This window comes from Suricata suricatta, chromosome 4 (genome assembly GCF_006229205.1).
Source record: "Suricata suricatta isolate VVHF042 chromosome 4, meerkat_22Aug2017_6uvM2_HiC, whole genome shotgun sequence".
Taxonomy (NCBI): domain Eukaryota; kingdom Metazoa; phylum Chordata; class Mammalia; order Carnivora; family Herpestidae; genus Suricata; species Suricata suricatta.
Window position 1 is genome coordinate 49,901,611 of NC_043703.1, and position 20,233 is coordinate 49,921,843.

The window sequence follows — 20,233 nt, forward strand, 5'->3', positions numbered from 1 at the left end:
TTTGTTAGCTTAAGAATGCCCTACGCAAAATGTGGGACATACTCGTAGTAAAAAAAAAAAATTTTTTTTGTTTGCTGTTTTTTTCAAATCTCAGTTTAACTGGGTGCCCTGTTTCTCATCAGGCAGCTCTAGGTTGGGGAGGACAAGGAGCCTAGGAAGATGGACAAATGGGAAGGGGTGTGGACATGTCTGCTTTGACTCAGCTGAGGAAAGGACCAGTGAAAAGAAAGGTATTTTCAGAGGAGAACACAAAGCCAATTTAGGGACCTCAGAAATCATGTTCTCTGTTTTCTCAAAGATAAGGGTCAGGTCACCTGTAGAAACTGAGCAAGTCAGAGGACAGCATGGAAATGTGAAAGGAGAATGCAAAAGTTGGGATCATCAACCGTGGAGAATGGAAGGGAGAGCCAACAAGGAAGAGGACTGCCAGGCAGCATGGAGGATCCCCGGCTCTAGAAATCGTCCACGTGTACTGGACAAAGTGAATAAAATGAAGTTAAAGGAGGAGCCAGTGCCAGATGCAGGACCTGAAAGGCCATGTCATGAAGTTTACATTTCATTCTTATTAGGTCATGGGAAGCCAGATCAGTGAGAGGTTTTATGGTTTTTGAAGCCTGCTCTGGCTACTTGTGGGGAAAGAACTAAAGGTGAGCAAGAATAGATTTTGGAATATCAGTGGGAAGATTAAGATAATGTTCAGGAAAAAGATGGAAGAAGCCTGGAGAGACACAGACAGCCAGACAGATAGAAACAGAGAGACAAAGAGATTGAGAGAACTGAAGATGGATAATCAACACTTGCTGATTGAGTGGATTTGGGAAATTGGTTAGGAAAAAAGAGGTAAAGGGGAGATGTTGAAGACAATTCCCTAATTTCTGACATGAACAAAGAAGTAAAGGAAGAACATTGAGATAAGGGAAACAGTCTATGGCCATACCACCCCAAATGTGTCCCAATCTTGTCTGAGAAGCTAAGCAGGGTCAGGCCTGGTTAGTACTTGGATGGGAGATAAGGAAAACAAAAGGAGAAACAGGATTAGCAAAAAGGACACTACACCCAGTTTCCTTCCGTGCCTCCACTAGAACCATGAGGGGAAGTAGAAATGGCCTGGATTGTGCCATATACCTCTTCAATGAGAATCTGAACACTAAATCACATTCATATCTGACTATGTAACAATGCTACTGGATGTTATTATCCCTGTGTGGCAGGATAACATTTGGAATTATTCATTGGTTTTCTGTTTTTTTCCTAGCTAGTTTGCTTTCCCCACCCCTTCACCACTCCCAATTCAAGCAGCTAGACAATACTAATCAATATGCATTGCATAAGGGAGCAGGTCATACCAGGTGGAACACAGAAGAAAGAAAGAGAGAAAGAAAAGAAAGAAAGGAAGGAAGGAAGGAAGAAAAAAAAGAAAGAAAGAAGAAAGGAAGAGAGAGGGAGAGAAAGAGGGAGAGAGGGCGGGAGGGAAGTAGGGAGAAAGAAGGAAGGAAGGAAGGAAGGAAGGAAGGAAGGAAGGAAGGGAGGGAGGGAGGGAGGGAGGGAGGAAGGAAGGAAGGAAAGAAAGAAAGAAAGAAAGAAAGAAAGAAAGAAAGAAAGAAAGAAAGAAAGAAAGAAAGAAAGAACTTAGGAAGGAAAGGAAGGAGGGAGGGAGAAGGGAGGAAGAAAGGAAGAAAGAAAGGAAGGAAGAAAAGAAAGAATATTTTAACATTCCACTGTAAAAATTCAGTGTTCTTACAAGACTCAGAAGGACCTGGGCATAGGTTAAATGTTGGAGTACAGTGAAGTCTCAGAGCAGAGCCTTCCCTTGAAACTACAAAGCTTTTTTCTGGCTGGGGAGAAGGAAGACAAAGAAATGCATAAGACCATGGGTTTTGCTGAGCCTCGGAGTGGGACTCCTGCACCTACTAACCAGCAAAGATGGTAAGGCCTCCAGAGAAATATGTATAATGAGTCGAGACAAGAATACTTTAGCAGCACAACAGAGATTTTTATGCGCTAGTATTGCCTGGAAGTAGCAAAATTTTTTTTTAATTTTATTTTTTTTTTACTTTATAAAGTTTCATATTTTTTAACATATGCAATTATTTTCCGTCGTTTACAATACAGTAGTTGCAATGACACTCCAAACAGAAAAGCAAAGTAAAAAATCAAAATTATTACAGGGGTCTCATGCAGGACATGGAATTAAAAGAAAACCACAGAATCTGATAAATCTATATGGCAAGGAGCATGGGACACTGCAGGGGTAACCCGAGGTGGACAGGTGACAAAGATCCAGATGGGGCAAGGCACACTGTGTTAGGTTTTTTGCCGACAGATGATAGCAAGGACAAGATGCAGTCTCCCCAGAGCTCTGACACTACAAGAAAGAAGGAAAGTGAGGATGGTCCCCTAATTTGGCTGTGATTAACTTAACTGCCATCGCCAACAGTATAGGGTCTTGTAATAGATTTTTTAAATGTTATTGGAAATTTTTGAAAGTTATCTTTTTGTACACCTGAGATTGATGAACCGAAGAACAGAGATTTCTAGCTCCTGCTTACATTTCATAAATGGACAAACTCGAGCTGAGGAGTTGCTGAGCCTTTCCACAAAACTGAGCCCAGAGAGGAGCGGAGGGAAGCCCAGGTCCATTTCACTCCCAAACCCACCTGCTTCCACCACCATGACTCATGACTCAAGGAGAGCAGTTCTTGCCCTCCGCCACCTTGTTTTCCTGAAATATTGACTTCCATTACAGATCAGCCTCAAGAACTGGTGAGAGTTGTCAATGCCAACCACCAGGAGAATGCTTTGAGATTTCAAGAGCTTAAGAAGTCTTCCAAATTAGAAACTTTCTCTAAACAGTCAGTTACTTGGATGTGGTGGCTGTCAGAATCACTAGACCAATGAATGCGGTAAAAACAACAATTTGCATTCTTAGCGCCCAGATAATGCCACCCGGAGTCAAACTGAGATTTTTATGCTGCCATTAAAGCAAAGTATCAGCAATTCCTCAGGGAAAGGGGAAACCAAGAGTTCAAAGGACACATTAGCAAGTTTCTCAATTAAATGCCAAGCAGTAATACAACTTTGTTTTAACACCCTCTTACTTAGCCATTTAATTTTTCTTGAAAAAGAAAAGCAACCCTCGGGGGTGTCGAACCTAATGCCTGTCTAAGCAGACGGAGCTAATGCTTTCTCAGAGAGGCTACTGAGCAATATATCTGATTATGTCTATTTCTGAACAGGAAAATTGATCAATTAAGGGAAAAGGAGGTTTGCCAAGCCAAGCACTGAGGGGGAAAAAAAATTTTTTTTAAGAAGCTGCAGGCAATGCTCCTGCTGGGAGCTAATGAAAGTTCCACATAAGAAGTTGGATTCCAAATTGGAAGTGTTCACTTCAGTCAAGCCAGAGTGAGGGAACATGTTGGGGAGAGATGGAACATGAAGTTTGTAAACTCGTTTATGGAACTGCTCAATGAGCTTACAGTGGGCGCTGAGCTCTTCTATCTATGCAGGGAGCTTCTTTCTAAAACTGTCGGTCCTCCGAGCACAAGAGATGATAGATAGGTGTGCTGTCTGATCTCTGTGGGCCCAGCAGAGCACACGAGAGACCCAAATGCTTCAGAAAGCACTCGGCCATGTAACAAGCAGGGATACTGTATATTCTTGCTGACTGCACACCTGGTGAACAGTTCCTTAAGAATGGAGGCGATGGGGTACCTGAGTGACTCAGAAGCTTAAGTGTCTGACTCTTGATTTCAGTTCAGCTCATGATCTGGTGGTTCATGATTTCAAGCCCCTCATCGGGCTCTGCACTGACTGGAGCCTGCTTGGACTTCTCTCTCTCTCTCTCTAGGTCTCTCTGCCTCTCCCCTGCTCACTCTCTCACTTGCTCTCTCCCTCTCTCAAAGTAAATAAACTTTAAAATAAATTAAGAATGTAGGGGAAGAAGCACATGTCGACATAGCACACCACAAAATATTCTGTACTATAAACGAAAGGGAGGTTCAAAGTTTGATCATGGAGGAGGGCACTTGTTAGGATGAGCACTGGGTGCTTTATGGAAACCAACTTGACAATAAACTATATTTAAAAAAAACAAAGTTTGATCAAATCATAGGAAGCCAGCATCTATCACCTGAATGTGAAGTCGGGTCCTCTTATCTTTTTTAATCATTGCTGTTCCTTAGCGCCTATTGCATGGTTAGCACCCAATTGGTACTTGTTAATGAATGAATGGCCACAAAGACCTAGGAAGGTCAGTTACTGTAAGCCCTGGAGCACTAATAGACTGGGTGGCGGCACTGCCCTACAGGTTAGCAAAGTCAAGATAATAAATATCAGCAGAGAAAGACAATTCAGATGGAAAGGTTGATGAGGAATCCGTACGCCTGTCTCTCATGGGAGATCTTTAGGAATGAGACAGAATGCGCCTGTGACATTTGGTGGGTACTCTTGTCAGGTAGGGGACAGAGGAGGAGAGGAATGCACATAATGGCCTGTGACTTTAAGACTCTGTTAGCATGTCTCTCACCCTGACACTAGCCAAACTTTCTCTCCCAGTTGTCCCTGTGGTCTTGTAATAATAAATCAACAAGACATAGAGCTAAAAAGCTCCATTCCTGGCCTCAAATAGTCAAATAATCATGATCTCTCTTTCTTCATCGGTGGTTCACACTCAAGGAAATACTTAATTTTTCACATCTGAACTTTTCCTGTATCAAGGATGATAAAGTGGTTAACTTTTGAGAATCTGACTCCTAGTCCTCTCCCCACTCCTCAAACAGGCAGAGCTGGCTCCCACTATGGAACGTTTGTTCCCATTGTTCTGGAAAGTTCAGATGTGAAAGTTCAGATGTCCTAAGCCCCAGAGAGCGGAAGGCGCCATCCCAAATCCCGAGTTAGGCATGGTCCCTATCTTCAGCGAACTCACACACCAAGACCTCTGGCTCTATAAAAAAGGTCAAGCTGTAGGCCTATCATCTTCTGCAAGTGATCCACAAATTCCTTTTCACTTTCCCAAAGGAAATTTGAAAATTAGCACCAATCATGACATAGGACTTAGGAATCGCAAAGGACACAGTTCACGCAAGAGCTTTTTTCCCTTTTAAATGAAATTTGTGGGAACAACCTCCCTAGAGTAGGGACAGGACTCCGGTCACTGAGCCCCTTTGAGGCCTGATCTGAAATGTGCTACCCACCACCGACCCCCTACCCCTACCCCCCACTTCCCTGCCACCTTCTGCAAAACCATATGGCAAAGGTTGAGGTCAGATGGATAAAAACATTTCAATGCGCTGAAGAATGGTTAACAAACACTTGAATGTAAATTCTAACACATTGTGAAACTGTGGCAAGCCAGGCTGAAAAGGGACTTTAGTTATGGCAGGAAATCTGTTTCTCAGCTCCACCCCACCCTTTCCAGTTCATTACAGGTATTGTGGAGGGAAAATGGGGTTTTGTGTCCTCTGTTGGCAATCTGCGCTCTGCTCTTCTGCCAGATTTCTAATGACTTTTCAATGATGATTTAAAAGGTTTTGTGCCTGCAAGTTGTAAAGGATTTCAGCTCTGTGCTGCCTTCCTCTTGGGGGCCCTGAGAGGAGCACGCACACAGTCGGCTCTCAGCGGGACCAGCTCCTGCAACTGCGTCCCTAGTCCCACTTCGCTGCTTGCCCTCCACGTCACCATGCTCTCTGAGGTCACCAGATCAATCTAGCGGCAAGAGAGACCCTTCCAGAGCTCAATGGTTTGCACTAGAATTGGATCCATGTCAATTTGTAAACGTCGTTGGTGGCACGGCCGTCCCCACCTCCAAAACTGAAACTCCCCGTAACCCCAGGCAGGAATTTGAACTGAAAACCAACTTTTCTCTGTGAAGCCAAGCAGCTGTCACTCAAAATGCACATGCATGCACATGCGCAGACACACACAACACACAGTCCCTGTTGAAATGTCCTGAATGTCTCAGCCTTCTCCTTCAAGGCCCAGAGCAGGGGAAACCAGAGGGGTGTGCAGGGGGAGATGAGGGCTTGGGCAGCTGACCACAAGGCAGATGGCTGGAAGCACAGGAGCTGCTGAGTCTGGAGCTCACTCAGACAGCTCTTCCTCAGCTAGACACCAACCACTGCCCTCCCTGAAGCCCCCATTCTTAATCACTGGCCAGGATGATGTAGGAGCAGGGCCACCTCTAACATAGAAGGGACTCATATTAGAAAGAGCATCAGAAAGAGCATTTCTCCCCTTGCTCACCTGGGCAATCTCACTACCTACCATATGCATGGCTTGGCACCCTCTTGCTATCTTTTTCTTTTGCTCTTTTGGAAATGACGACTTATACCTCCCATTTTTCCTCTAAGCACAGGCATCGTGATACCCACCAGCAACAATTCTCTATATCCCCAGGGCCTGCTGCATAACAGGGCATTTACTAATGAATTGAAATGATGGAGAATGGCAAGATAATCAGGATTAATCACTTGGCCATTGTTTACAGCAGTCTACTGGGCATTTGTTCTTTGTTGAGTTTAATACCTTTGCTACAATTACCTCGAGTGTTCTTAGATAAAACTTTTCTCTCCACATTTGGTTTCCATTCCAAAAACTGAAGAGATGAAGAAGGTAATTTCTAAAATCAAATCTCATTCGAAACAATTCCACTCAATGATCTAAAATGTCCTTTAAATATCATGTAAACAGCATGTGTTTCTGTAAATACAAGATAAGGAAAAGAATATATTGGCCATGTCCAGTGTTAAAAGTAAAAGCAGGTACAATTATTCCACTGAGAAAAGAACTTACACTCTCATGGGGAAGGATGTGATAATGAATAGGTTTGATGACATCAAGATCAAGTTTCCTTTGCCCGTCTTCTGCCTGCCTTCAATCAGCAAGCTCTGGTTTCCAGGCAAACCTGGTAATCATTGAAAGACATTTTGCTTTCATTCTATTTCCTACACACAAAAGAAAGGACTTGGGTAATAGAAATTGATTGGAGTTGGTTTCTTTTCCTGGGCGCCTTCAAACTCTCTTACATTATCTGGAAGTGAAAAAGGGGGTGGAGAAAGCAAATCCTGTGAATGTTCAATCAAAACAGCAAAGTTGAAGTCTTCTACCCCAGGACCTTTAAGATGAGTTCTTTGAAGACTTATATCAGAGATCAGAATTTACTGTGGGGATTTCTGAAGTTCCCAGCCTATCTCATGAGCTTCCCACATGATCATTTTAAATTGGTCAAGAAAAAAAAAAAAGAAAAGAAAAGAATCCTAGGCTCCTGAGGTTGCTGGTGACAAGATCAACAATAAGAGATGTGTGTGTTATGAGTGGGGCTGGACAGAGAAGAGGAATATAGCACATGAAGCTGCATTCAGGGTCCAAATTAGTTATAAGAAAGCTTGTGAAATGGCTCTTCCCATCGTGTTAATATTTGGATAGAAATGGAAACTTTTCAGCTTTTCAACAAGCAGCTTGGGACCTTCCTCCACCCCTCCTGATTTCTCCCTGTCTCACCTCCTCGCCCCTGCCCCACCCGCGAATGATTGATAGCCACGGAATGGGCCCTGTGACAGTCCCTTTCTTTGCTTTCTTATTCTCTTTTCCCTCCTTTCTTCCCTACAAGGGGGAAAAATAGGAAAAAGGCAGTGGGAGGGGGTGACTGTCCTTTTGGCTGCAAGCCTCGGAAAGAAAGCTTTCTCAGCAGGGAGTAGGGGGTTGACGAGTCAGTCAAGAGCACTTCGGAAGTGTTTGCCTTGGCCTCCCAGGGGGGCTCCACTGATCGCAGCACCTCATTCCCCTCGTGTGCCTTGGCTGAGCCCCAAGGTCTTATCCGGCTCCCCCGCCCTCACACCACCAGCCTGCCTGCCCCATGCTTCCTACTTTCCACATCAGCTGAAGGAGAAAGAAGCTGGATGGAGGGAGGAAGGAACGGAACGGAAGCTGCCAGGCTGCCTCAGGGGCTAGGGGTACCCCGCAGGCTTCCAGGGGCTTTCACGGAGAGCTGTGAACCTGGCACCGCGCGGCTGCACCGCTACTGGAGGCTGTGCTAATATTATTGCTGCCTGTAATTAAAATACAGGCCTGCTATAAAAAGAACTTTTCATTTAAAGGTTTGATAGAGATGCATTAAGGATCCCTATACATGAATGAATTCATAATGGCCAAATGACATATTTATGCCATGTACTTAGTTATGCCTTAGCTAACTCCATGATTCTAATTTATTTGCTGGTAAAACACCATCCCCGCTGATGTGCTCTGCTGAGTATACTTTTGTCAAATACCTATTTGATAAACAAACCAAATGACATATAAAGAACAAAGCCCATTGTGGGGAATAGCTCAGGATGTCACCTTTCTGGTGACAAACCCTGAGCTTGCCCTACAAGTTGCTCTGTGGGAGCATCTCATAGAGAGACACCAGACCTCTCCCATCTCTCCCCCACACCCCACCCCCGATTTCTTAGCAACTTAAGCATTGGGCTATGGTCTCCACTTTTTGCAGATTCTGCGTTTCCCTGTAACCTGACTTCCTTCAGGTTCAGGTACTCCAAGAACACACTCACCAATACCACTACTGAACGTCTATTACTGCCCTCTGTGAGATTTCCTCATGTTTTGGACTCCATACACCATTGGCAAGCGTCTTATCGATTACAAACACCTACCGGCAGACCTGATAATCATAGCCACCATTCACTGAACACTTACCATGGGTCAGGGGATTGGGATACCTCACATTCTCTGCCTTGGATAATGCTTTAAATATCACTGGCTCCACTGTGTTGATTAGAAAATTGGGTGTTGAGGGGGCAGCTGGGTGGCTTAGATGAGGGTTGACTTTGGCTCAGGTTGTAATCTCGCAGTCCATGGGTTCAAGTCCCACGTTGGGCTCTGTGCTGACAGCTCAGAGCCTGGAGCCTGCTTCAGATTCTGTGTCTCCCTCTCTCTGTCCCTCCCCTGCTCATACTCTGTCTCTCTCTTTCTCTCAAAAATAAACATTAGGGGTGCCTGGGTGGCTCAGTTGGTTGACTTCGGCTCAGGTCATGATCTCACAGTTCGTGGGTTTGAGCCCCACGTTGGGCTCTGTGCTGACAGCTCAGAGCCTGGAGCCTGCTTTGGATTCTGTGTGTCCTTCTCTCTCTGCTCCTCCCCTGCTCATTATCTGTCTCTCTCTGCCTCTCAAAAATAAATAAATGTTAAAAAAATTTTAAATAAAAAATAAACATTGAAAAATTAAAAAAAAAGAATTGGGTGTTGAGGTATTACAATATTTTGCTCTAAATTATGCAGCAGGGTGGTGGCAGAGACAGAATTTGGAACCCAGGTCTGTCTATCTCCAAAGCCCATGCTCTTTACATTTCCTTATGCTTTCTCTAAGAGTAATATTAATGGAGAATAATAATAATAGTTAATAGAAATTTTTCTGTATTCTGTGCAACTTTTAAGCATTTTACATATAATTACTCATTTAAACAATAAGGTACGGTTACTTTCCCTTTCCTACAGATGAGAAATAGGTAGAGAGCAAGAGTAATTTTCCTAACCAAATCACAAAGCTGGTTAATGGTGATGTCAGGATTTGAACTCATGCAGTCTGTTCCAGAGAGCATACTCTAGATCAATATTCTGCTCGCCCTGAAGGCTACTAATCAGACCATGAGTGACCCCTCTGGAGAATCCAATGGCTTCTTCCAGAATTCAGAATTGGGACCCAAGAGAGAGATGGAGAGAGCAGAGAGAGATGCCCACAGACATGTGGGAAAACAAGTCTTGGATATGTGGAAAGAATAGTCCTAGAACCTTTTGGAATTTCTTCTCTCCACCTACCAGCCCTTCACATAACCTCTTGCTTTTTACCTTTTCTTCTTCCTAATACCTGGAGTTGGTCCAGACTTCACAGGTGAAAGGCACAGTCCTCTACCCTACACCAGACACCAGATATAAGTTTAAGGATCCACAGGCTACCCTCACTTCTCACCCACTGGCTACAAATTAGGGTTTCCCCACTAAGCCCTCAGGTTCAATAATTTGCTAGGATGACTCACAGAACTCAGGAAAGTGCTACACTGATGACTACAGTTTTATTATAGCAAAAAGATTCCAATCAGAATGAATCGAAGAGAGGTCCTTTGGTGGCTCAGTTCGTTAAGCATCCAACTCTTAATCTGGGCTCAGGTCACGATCTCATAGTTTATGGGACTGAACTCCACATCAGGCATGACACTGTCAATGCCGAACCTGCTTGGGATTCTCTACCTCTCTCTCTCAAAATAAATAAACTTAAAAAAAAAAAAAAGAACCAATCAAAGAGAGGGACCTATAGTGTGAGGTCTGGGAGAATCCTAAATGTGAAGCTTCCATCCTCCTCAAGGACAGTCTCCCTCCCATAGATGTGTGGCAACATGAAAGAATATTGCAAACCAGGGAAGCTTACCCAAGCTTCAATATCCAGAGTTTTTATTGGGACTTCATCATATAGGCATTGAGTAACTGAATTATTGGCCACTTGATGGAACTCTATCCTCAGCCTTCTCTTCTCAGAGGTTGGGCTGATATCACTGGCCCAAAGCCCCAAAACTCTAATTACAAGGTTGGTCTTTGTGGTATAGTCATCCTATATCCTGAGTGCCCTCATTATCAAAAACTATTATGTGTGGTTGGGACACCGTTGAGCAGCCAACTCTTAACTTCTGCTCAGGTCATGATCTTACTGTTCATGGAATGGAGCCCTGCTTTGGGCTCTGCACTGACAGTGTGTAGCCTGCTTAGAATTCTCTATCTCCCTCTCCCACTCATGCTCTCTCTCTCTCTCAAAATAAATCTAAAAAAAATTTTTTTTAACTATTAGGGAGGGCCAAGGTGACAGAACAGCATGGAAGTTGTTTTGCATCTCTCATTCCTGAAATGTAGTCAGATCAGCACTAACCCATCTTGCAACCTAGAAAACTGATTTGAGGATTAACACAACAATCTGCGCAACCTGAACCACAGAACACAGGAGGTACATGGCACAGAGAGGTGAACTGGGAGAGAGAGAAGTTGCAGAGAGCAGGGAGCTGTTTTTGCTTGTGGAGAGAGGATAAAGGCAGGAGAGAGTATGGGAAAACCACCCCCTCCCCCTGCCAAAAGCAGCTGGAGAGAAAAAGGAAAAGTAAAAACAGCCACAAGGGTCTAAATAAGAAAAGGGAGAAAGGAGAGTGTTTACCTTCCATTGAGAATCTATAAACAGGGGGATCGCAGAGTCTGAAATGCTGCAGCTGGATACCTGGTGGTGCTCTGGCGGGAAGGGCAAACCCTCAGGAGCAGAGTGAAATCCGGGGGTCCTCCAGCCACATGGGAAGAGGTAGTTCCCCTGCTGGGAGGACACTGGGTAGAGGCTGTGTGGCCTCCCCACAGGCAAACATCTCAGCAGACCCCAGAGAACAATTACATTCACTGGTGCTGGAACAAGGACGTTAAGGGGGAAGCCTAGTGCCAGACGTGTGTTGTGACTTTCCATATCTCTGAAACGCTGTTGCTACACTATCGTGTCAACTTTTTCTGGGGCGGGCTGGCACCTGGCTGCAGTCTCTGGGCATTGGCAGCAGCAAGGTCCCACAAACACACCTGGGGCCAGTACCTGGCCATTGATCAGTGAGACCCTCCCTCACAGGGTCAGAATGGGTCAAAGCCTCAGTCCCTCAGAAGTCAGGGGTGGCAAAACACAGCCACATCTGAGATAACTTGGAAGGGAGGTACTGCCTGGCAACCTGATGGCTTGGTTAGACAGTTTAAAAGCAGGGAGTGTATGGAAGCCAGAGACAAAGGACAGGTGTATGGTTGCTGATTGGTGAGAACAGAGTTTTGATACCAGAGACTGGGAGGGTGAGTGACTCCATTTTCACCCCTCCCATGCATGCACATACACATCTACAAGTGCTACAACAATCCACCCCAGGAAGCTAAGCAACAACATCTACTAGAGAACAGAGCTGTTACACTAAGCCCCGCCGAACTGGTCCAACCTTTCTCTTCAGAAACACAATTCTCTCCACCTGCTTAATTTATGGACTATAAAGTGCTTCACAGTTTGACTTCTAGGGGAAACTGGATGTAATTTCAAGTGTATTTCATTCTGTTCGCTGGTACTTTTATTCATTCTGTTTTCTTTTTTCTATTCGTTGCTTATTCTTGAATACAGAAAGAAAAAAATTACTTCACATTTTCGTTGAAAACATTTTTCTTTAGGCTGTGTGAGTAGCTCAGTCAGTTGCACATTTGACTTTGACTCAGGTCATGATTTCACAGTTCATGGGTTTGAGTCCCACATCAGGCTCTATGCTGATAGCTCAGAGCCTGGAGCCTGCTTAAGATTCTGTGCCTCCCTCTCTCTCTGCCCCTCCCCCTTTGCACTCTGTCTCTGTCAAAAATGAATAAGTGTCAAAAAATTTTTTCTATTATATTTTTTACTTTTTTGTAAATTTTTAAAATTCTATTTTACTTTCATCATTTCATTTTACTCTATCTTATTGACTCGTTTATTTCAAATTCTCAAACGTTTTCCTTCCCCCCCCCCTTTTTTCTCTTTCCTTATCTTTCCCTTTTTCCTCTAAGCTATCAACAGTCTTTCAACAACCAGACCAAACCACACCTAGGATCTGACATCCTTTACTTGATTTCTTTGTGTTGTTTTTAATTTTTTAATTTTAATTATTTTTACTTTATTAATTCATTTTCCACCTTCAAAATGACAAAAAGAAGCAATTCACCACAAAAGAAAGAGCAAGAACAAATGTGAGTCAGGGACTTAATCAACACAAATATAAGCAAGATATCTAAATCAGATTTTAGTCTCACAATAATAATACTAGCTGAGGTTGAAAATACATTAGAATCCCTTTCTATGAAGATAAAAGAAGTAAAATCTAGTCAGGATGAAATAAAAAAATGATATAACTAAGCTGCAATTTCAAATGGATGCCACAGAGACAAGGATGGATGAGGCAGAGCATCAAATTGGTGATATAAAGGACAAACTTAAGAATAATGAAGCAGGAAAAAAAGATGGAGACTAAGGCAAAAGAGCACGATTTTAGAATTAGAGAAATCAGTGACTCATTAAAAAGGAATAACATCAGAATCATAGTGGTCCCAGAAGATGAAGAAAAAGGGGTAGAAATTTTATGTGAGCAAGTCATAGCAGAAAATGTTCCCAATCTGGGGAAAGACACAGACATCAAAATCCAAAAAGCACAGACGACTCCCATTAGATTAAGTAAAAACCAGTCCTTAACAAGGCATATCATAGTCACATTCACAAAATACTCAGCAAGAAAAGAACCATGAAAGCAACAAGGCAAAAAAGTCCTTAACCTACAAGGGAGGACAGATCAGGCTCACAGCAGACCTATCCATAGAAACTTGGCAGGCCAGAAAGAAGTGGCAGGATATATTCAATAAAATCATACAAATATGCAGCCGTGTTCTTTATCCAAAAAGACTGTCATTCAGAATAGAAGGAGGGATAAAAAGGTTCCCAGACAAACAAAAATTAAAGGAGTTCATGACCACTAAACCATCCCTGCAAGAAATTTTAAGGGGGACTCTCTGAAGGGAGAAAAAAAATGAAAAAAAAAATGCCAAAAGCAACAAAGACTAGAGAGGACCAGAGAACACCACCAGAAACTCCAACTCTAAAAGAAACATAATGGCAATAAGTTCATATCTTTTAGTACGCACTCTAAATATCAATGGTATAACCACTCCAATCAAAAGACATAGGGTAACAGAATGCATAAGAAAACAAGATCCATCTATTTGCTGTTCACAAAAGACCCATTTTAGACCTAAAGACACCTTTATGTTGAAAATAAGGGGGAGGGCACCTGGGTGGCTCAGTCAGTTGAGCATCCGACTTTGGCTCAGGTCATGACTTACATTCATGGGTTCAAGCTCCATGTCGGGCTCTGTGCTGACAGCTAGCTCAGAGACTGGAGCCTGCTTTGGATTCTGTGCTTCCCTCTCTCTCTGACCCTTCCCTGCTCGCTGTATCTCTCTCTGTCTCTCAAAAATAAATTTTAAAAATCTAAAAAAAAAAAAAAAGAAAAGAAAAGAAGGGGATGGAGAAACATCTATCATGCTAATGGTCGACAGAAGAAAGCCAGAGTAGCAATATCAGACAATCTAGACTTTAAAATAAACACTGTGACAAGAGATGAAGAAGAGCATTATATCATAATTAAGGGGTCTCTCCACCAAGAAGATCTAACAATTGTAAACATTTATGTTCCAAATATGGTAGAGCACCCAAATATATAAATCAATTAATCACAAACATAAAGAAACTCATTGATAATAATACCATAATAGTAGGAGACTTCAATACCCCCACTTACAGCAATGGACAGATAATCTAAATAGAAAATCAAGAAAACAATGGCTTTGAATGACACCTGGACCATAAAAACTTAACAGATATATTCAGAACATTTCATCCTAAAGCAGCAGAATACACATTCTTCTTCAGTGTATATGGAACATTCTCCAGAATAGATCACATACTAGGACACAAAGCAGCCCTCCACAAGTACAAAAAGATCAAGATCATACTGTGCATCTTTTCAGACCACAAAACTATGAAATTTGAAATCAACCACAAGAAAAAATATGGAAAGATAATAAATACTTGGAGACTAAAGACCATCCTACTAAAGAAAGAATGGACTAACCAAGAAATTAAAGAGGAAATTAAAAAGTAAATGGAAACCAATAAAAATGATAACACCACAGCCCAAAACCTGTGGGACACAGCAAAGGCAATCATAAGAGGGAATTAAATAGCAATCCAATCCTTCCTAAGGAAGAGGAAGGGTCTCAGATACACACCTAACCTTGCACCTGAAAGAGCTGGAAAAAGAACAGCAAATAAAACCCAAAACCAGCAGAAGACAGGAAATAATAAAGATTAAAACAGAAATCAATGCTATCAAAACAAACGAACACACAAAAACAAAACAGTAGAACAGATCAATGAAACCAGGAGCTGGTTCTTTGAAAGAATTAACAAAATTGATAAATCCTAGCCAGTTTGATCAAAAGGAAAAAGCAAAGGACCCAAACAAATAAAATCAAGAATGAAAGAGGAGAAATCACAATCAACACTGCAGAAATACAAACAATAGTAAGAGAATATTATACGCAATCATATGCCAATAAAATGGGCAATCTGGAAGAAATAAGAAAAAATTCCTAGAAACATATAAACTCTCAATATTGAAACAGAAAGAAATAGAAAATTTGAACAAACTCATAACCAGTAAAGAAGTCAAATTAGTAATCAAAAATCTCCCAAGAAATAAGAATCCAAAGCCAGATGACTTTCCAGAGGAATGCTACCAAACATTTAAGGAAGAGTTAACACCTATTTTTTTAAAGCTATTCCAAAAAATAGAAATGGATGGAAAACTTCCAAACTCATTCTATGAAGCCAGCATTACCTTGATTCCAGAACTAGATGAAGATCCCACTAAAAAGAACTATAGACCAACTTCCCTGATGAACACGGATGCAAAAATTCTCAACAAGATACTAGCCAATCAGATTTGACAATACATTAAAAGAATTTTTCACCACGTCCAAGTGGGATTTATACCTTGGATGAAGGGCTTATTTGATATCCGTAAAACAATCCATGTGATACATCACATCAATAAAAGAAAAAGACAAGAACCACTTGATCCTCTCAACAGATGCAGAGAAAGCATTTGACAAAATTCAGCATCTTTTTGTGATAAAAGCCCTCAAGAAAGTAAGGATAGAAGGATCATATCTCAGAATCACAAAAGCTATATATGAAAGACCCAATGCTAATCTCAAACTCAAGGGGGGGAAACTCAGAGCTTTCCCCCCAAGGTCAGGAACATGACAGGGATGTCCACTCTTGCCACTGTTATTCAGCATAATATTGGAAGTCTTAGCCTCAGCAATCAGACAACACAAAGAAATAAAAGGCATCCAAATCGGCCAGGAGGCAATCACACTTTCATTCTTCTCAGATGACATGATACTCTGTATGGAAAACCCAAAAGATTCCACCAAAAAAAACTGCTAGAACTGATCCATGGATTCAGCCAAGTCTCAGGATATACAATCAATGCACAGAAATTGGTTGCATTGCTATACACCAAGAATGAAGCAACAGAAAGAGAAATCAAGGAATCAAACCCATTTACAGTTGCACCAAAACCATAAAACATCTAAGAATAAATATAACCAAAGAGGTGGAAAATCTATATACAGAAAACTATAGAAAGCTTATGAAAGAAATTGAAGAATACAAAATTTAAAAAGTAACAATATTCCATGCTCCTGGATAGGAAGAATAAACATTGTTAAAATATCTATACTACCCAAAGCAATCTACATATTCAACGCAATCCCTATCAAAAGAACACCAGCATTCATCACAGACTTAGAACAAACAATCCTAACATTTGTATGACCCAGAAAAGACCATGAATAACCAAAGCAATTCCTGAAAAAGAAAACCAAAGCTGTAGGCATCACAGTTCTGGACTTCAAGATGTATTACAAAGCTGTAATCATCAAGACAGTATGGTACTGGCACAAAAACAAACACATAGATCAATGGAACAGAATAGAGAACCCAGGAATGGACCCACAAGTGCCAACTCATCTTTGACAAAGCAGGAAAAGGAGCCAATGGAATAAAGACAGTATCTTCAGCAAATGGTGCTGGGAAAACTGGACAGCTATATGCAGAAGAATGAACCTGGACCACTTTCTTACACATACACAAAAATAAACTTGAAATGGATGAAAGTCCTAAACATAAGACAGGAAGTCATCAAAATCCTAGAGGAGAAGGCGTGCAAAAATCTCTTTGACCTTGGCGACAGCAACTTCTTACTCAACACGTCTCCAGAGGCAAGGGAAACAAAAGCAAAAAGGAACTATTGGGACCTCATCAAAATAAAAAGCTTCTGCACAGCGAAGGAAACAATCAGCAAAACTAAAAGGCAATGGACGGAATGGGAGAAGATATTTGCAAGTGACATATTTGATCAAGGGTTAGTATCCAAAATCTATAGAGAACTACCAAACCCAACACCTAAAAAACAAATAATCCAGTGAAGAAATGGGCAAAAGACATGAATAGACACTTCTCCAAAGAAGACATCCAGATGGCTAACAGACACATGAAAAAAACGCTCAACATCACTCATCATCAGGGAAATACAAATCAAAACCACAAGGAGATACCACCTCACACCTTTCAGAATGGCTAACATTAACAAGTTTGGCAATGACAGATGTCAGCGAGGATACGGAGAAAGATCTCTTTTGCACTGCTGATGGGAATGCAAACTGGTGCAGCTGCTCTGGAAAACAGTGGGGAGGTTCCTCAGAAAATTAAAAATAGATCTACCTTATGAACAGGAATTGCACCACTAGGTATTTACCCAAGGGATACAAGTGTGCTGTTTTGAAGGGGCATATGCACCCCCACTGTTTATAGCAGCACTATCAACAATAGCCAAAGTACAGAAAGAGCCCAAATGTCCTTCAATAGATGAATGGATAACGAAGATGTGGTATACAGATACAATGAGGTATTACTCGTCAATCAAAAGGAATGAAATCTTGCCATTTGCATCTCTATGGATGGAACTAGAGGGTTTTATGCTAAGTGAAATTAGTCAGAGAAAGACAAATATCATATGACTTCACTCATATGACGAATTTAAGTTACTAAACAGATGAACATAAGAGAAGTGAAAATAATATAAAAATAGGGAGGGAGATAATACATAACAAACTTTTAAATATAGAAAACAGAGGGTTGCTGGAGGGGTTGTGGGAGGGGGGAATGGGCTAAATGGGTAAGGGGCATTAAGGAATATACTCCTGAAATCATTGTTGCGTATGCTAACTAACTTGAGTGTAAATTAAGCAATTAATTAATTAATTAAAAATAAATTTTTAAAAAACTAGTGGTGTGGTTCAAGGGGCCCACCATGAGTAAAAAAGGCACTCCTATCAATTGGGAAATTCCAATGGTTTAGACATTACCTCCAGGAACCAGGTAGAGGGGTCAGTCAAATTCTTTATTTCACACTTACAGTGCAGACTTGGGCAACAGACACATTTCTACAAATCTCACGATCACATGCTGATAACAGAATCAAAATGAGAAGCCAGCATTGATTCAATTTAATCACTAGTAAAAGGTCAATCCAATTTTTTAGGCCATCTTAACTAAATTAGAAGGGTCATACAGCAATCCAATCAGTTTCTCAGATATTAACTATCAGATAACTGACTCTAATGGGCTTTCATCAAGTTATTTACAGTGCATACACTTTGTTGGGATGTGAACCCCTGAGAGACTCTCAGAATTTCTAACCATTAATCTTTGTCAGTGGAATCTTCCCAACTTCTCTGGGGAGGAAATGAGATGATAATGGAGCTGGAAAGAATATGTACAGCCAAGTAGTCCAACATCCTCGTTTTACGGTTGGAGAAAATGAGGACAAATGTCTTAGGGAGTCCAGCCAGCAAACAAATTGTATGATGCTGGGCAGTTCCTCTCCATTTAAGATTTATTCCTCAGCCTCTCCTCTACAGCGACCAGCCTCAAAAAATCTGATATTCCACAGAGAGTGAACGTATTAAGGAAGTGCAGCAGGGCACCTGGGTGGCTCAATGGGCTCAAGTGTAGCATCTGACTCTTGATTTTGGCTCAGGTCATAATCTCACAATTCATGGGTTTGAGCCCCAAGTTTGGTTGCTTGCTGGCTGTGCAGAACCTCCTTGGGATTCTCTCTTTCTCGCTCTCCTCTCCCCTTCCCTTGCTCTCTCTTTCTCTCAAAATAAATAAATAAATATTTTTTAAAAAATTTTAAGTGCAGCCAATGAGGCCACCTCTTGGAGCCTCCGTTCCCTAATCATTAAACAAAAGCAACAGACTGGGGGCCCCTAGACTCAGCCACACTTGCCTCGAGGCAGACAGGTGACATAACTGATCTACGCACGCAGTTGTGAAATAATAGACGGTGGGGTTGCGGGGGGGAGGGGACTGGAAAATGGAAGGCCTTCACATTTGAATTTAAGAAATAAACCCAAGTCCTTTGGCACAGGGTTTGTAGTCTCTGACCTAGATGACCTCCCAGGGTCCTCCCGGCTGTCTGATTCTATTATTCTACATTTTCCTTAGCACGGTGTTTGTCAGATTGATTTCCTCTACGGCAGTCAGTAATGCTCAGAGAATCAAGGCAGTGGGGTGATTGGCCAGGGGAGAAAGAAGGGAAAGTTTTAAACTGGAGGATACAGTCCCAGCTGAGCAGCTGTGGGAACATGAGTTGCCAAACAGGAGAAAGGGGGCAGTGAGAGAGGAGAGGAGAACAGTGTCTCTAAATTTCAGTGTGCCCTTGGTCATCCTGGAGTGAATCACCCACGCAAACTAATGTTGCTGGTGGGGAGCTTCCCGTTTACAATAAGAATGGCGGCCCCTGGAACTATGCAGTGCACAGCCTGCACAACGGTATGCAGCAGCCCCGAGTGTCCTGGCCCTTTGGGGAAAAAAAGAAGTTCTGGAGACCAACAGACCCCAGAAGAAATGCTCAGCTGCTACCAGGCCTAATGCAATGATTAACCCAATTTTCCAGCTTCCTGAACCACCAAGTTTTCTTTCTGCTAAACCTCTCTGCCCTCCAGACACTTTGACACGTGGGCTCTTTTAATAAGAAAAGGTTCAAGAGAAAAGGAAGGCTCACTGCCACACACACATGCACGCACACCCTCCTGAGCAAGCTTGGCATTGAGAATAAAAGCCTATGTTTCCCCTGAGGATTTCTTTTTCCCTCTTCCCGAGGTGCCTGGACCTGGGTATAGGAGTAGGGAGGCAGGGGCTGCCACCTCCCAGAACCATCCTCGGGCCTGATTTGCATAAGTTCCAGTCTTTTGGCCCAGCTCTGTCCTTTCTCCAAGGTCTGCCACCATCCCCAGGAAGACTGCAACCTCAGCAGGCTGTTCCCAGGCCCTGGAGCACCAATCCGATGCTTTCTCCCCACAACAAGCAGAGGCTGGGAGGAGAGCAACCTTGCAAGGAACCACACCTTCCTCCCTGGGAGGGGAGCGGGGCTTCTCCCTCCGCAGCTGCCAACACTCCTAATGTTATTGTGCGCGGAGGCACCCAAGACAGCTCAGCAGGAGTGAATTACTAATTGCTGGCAACTGAACTCCTGCT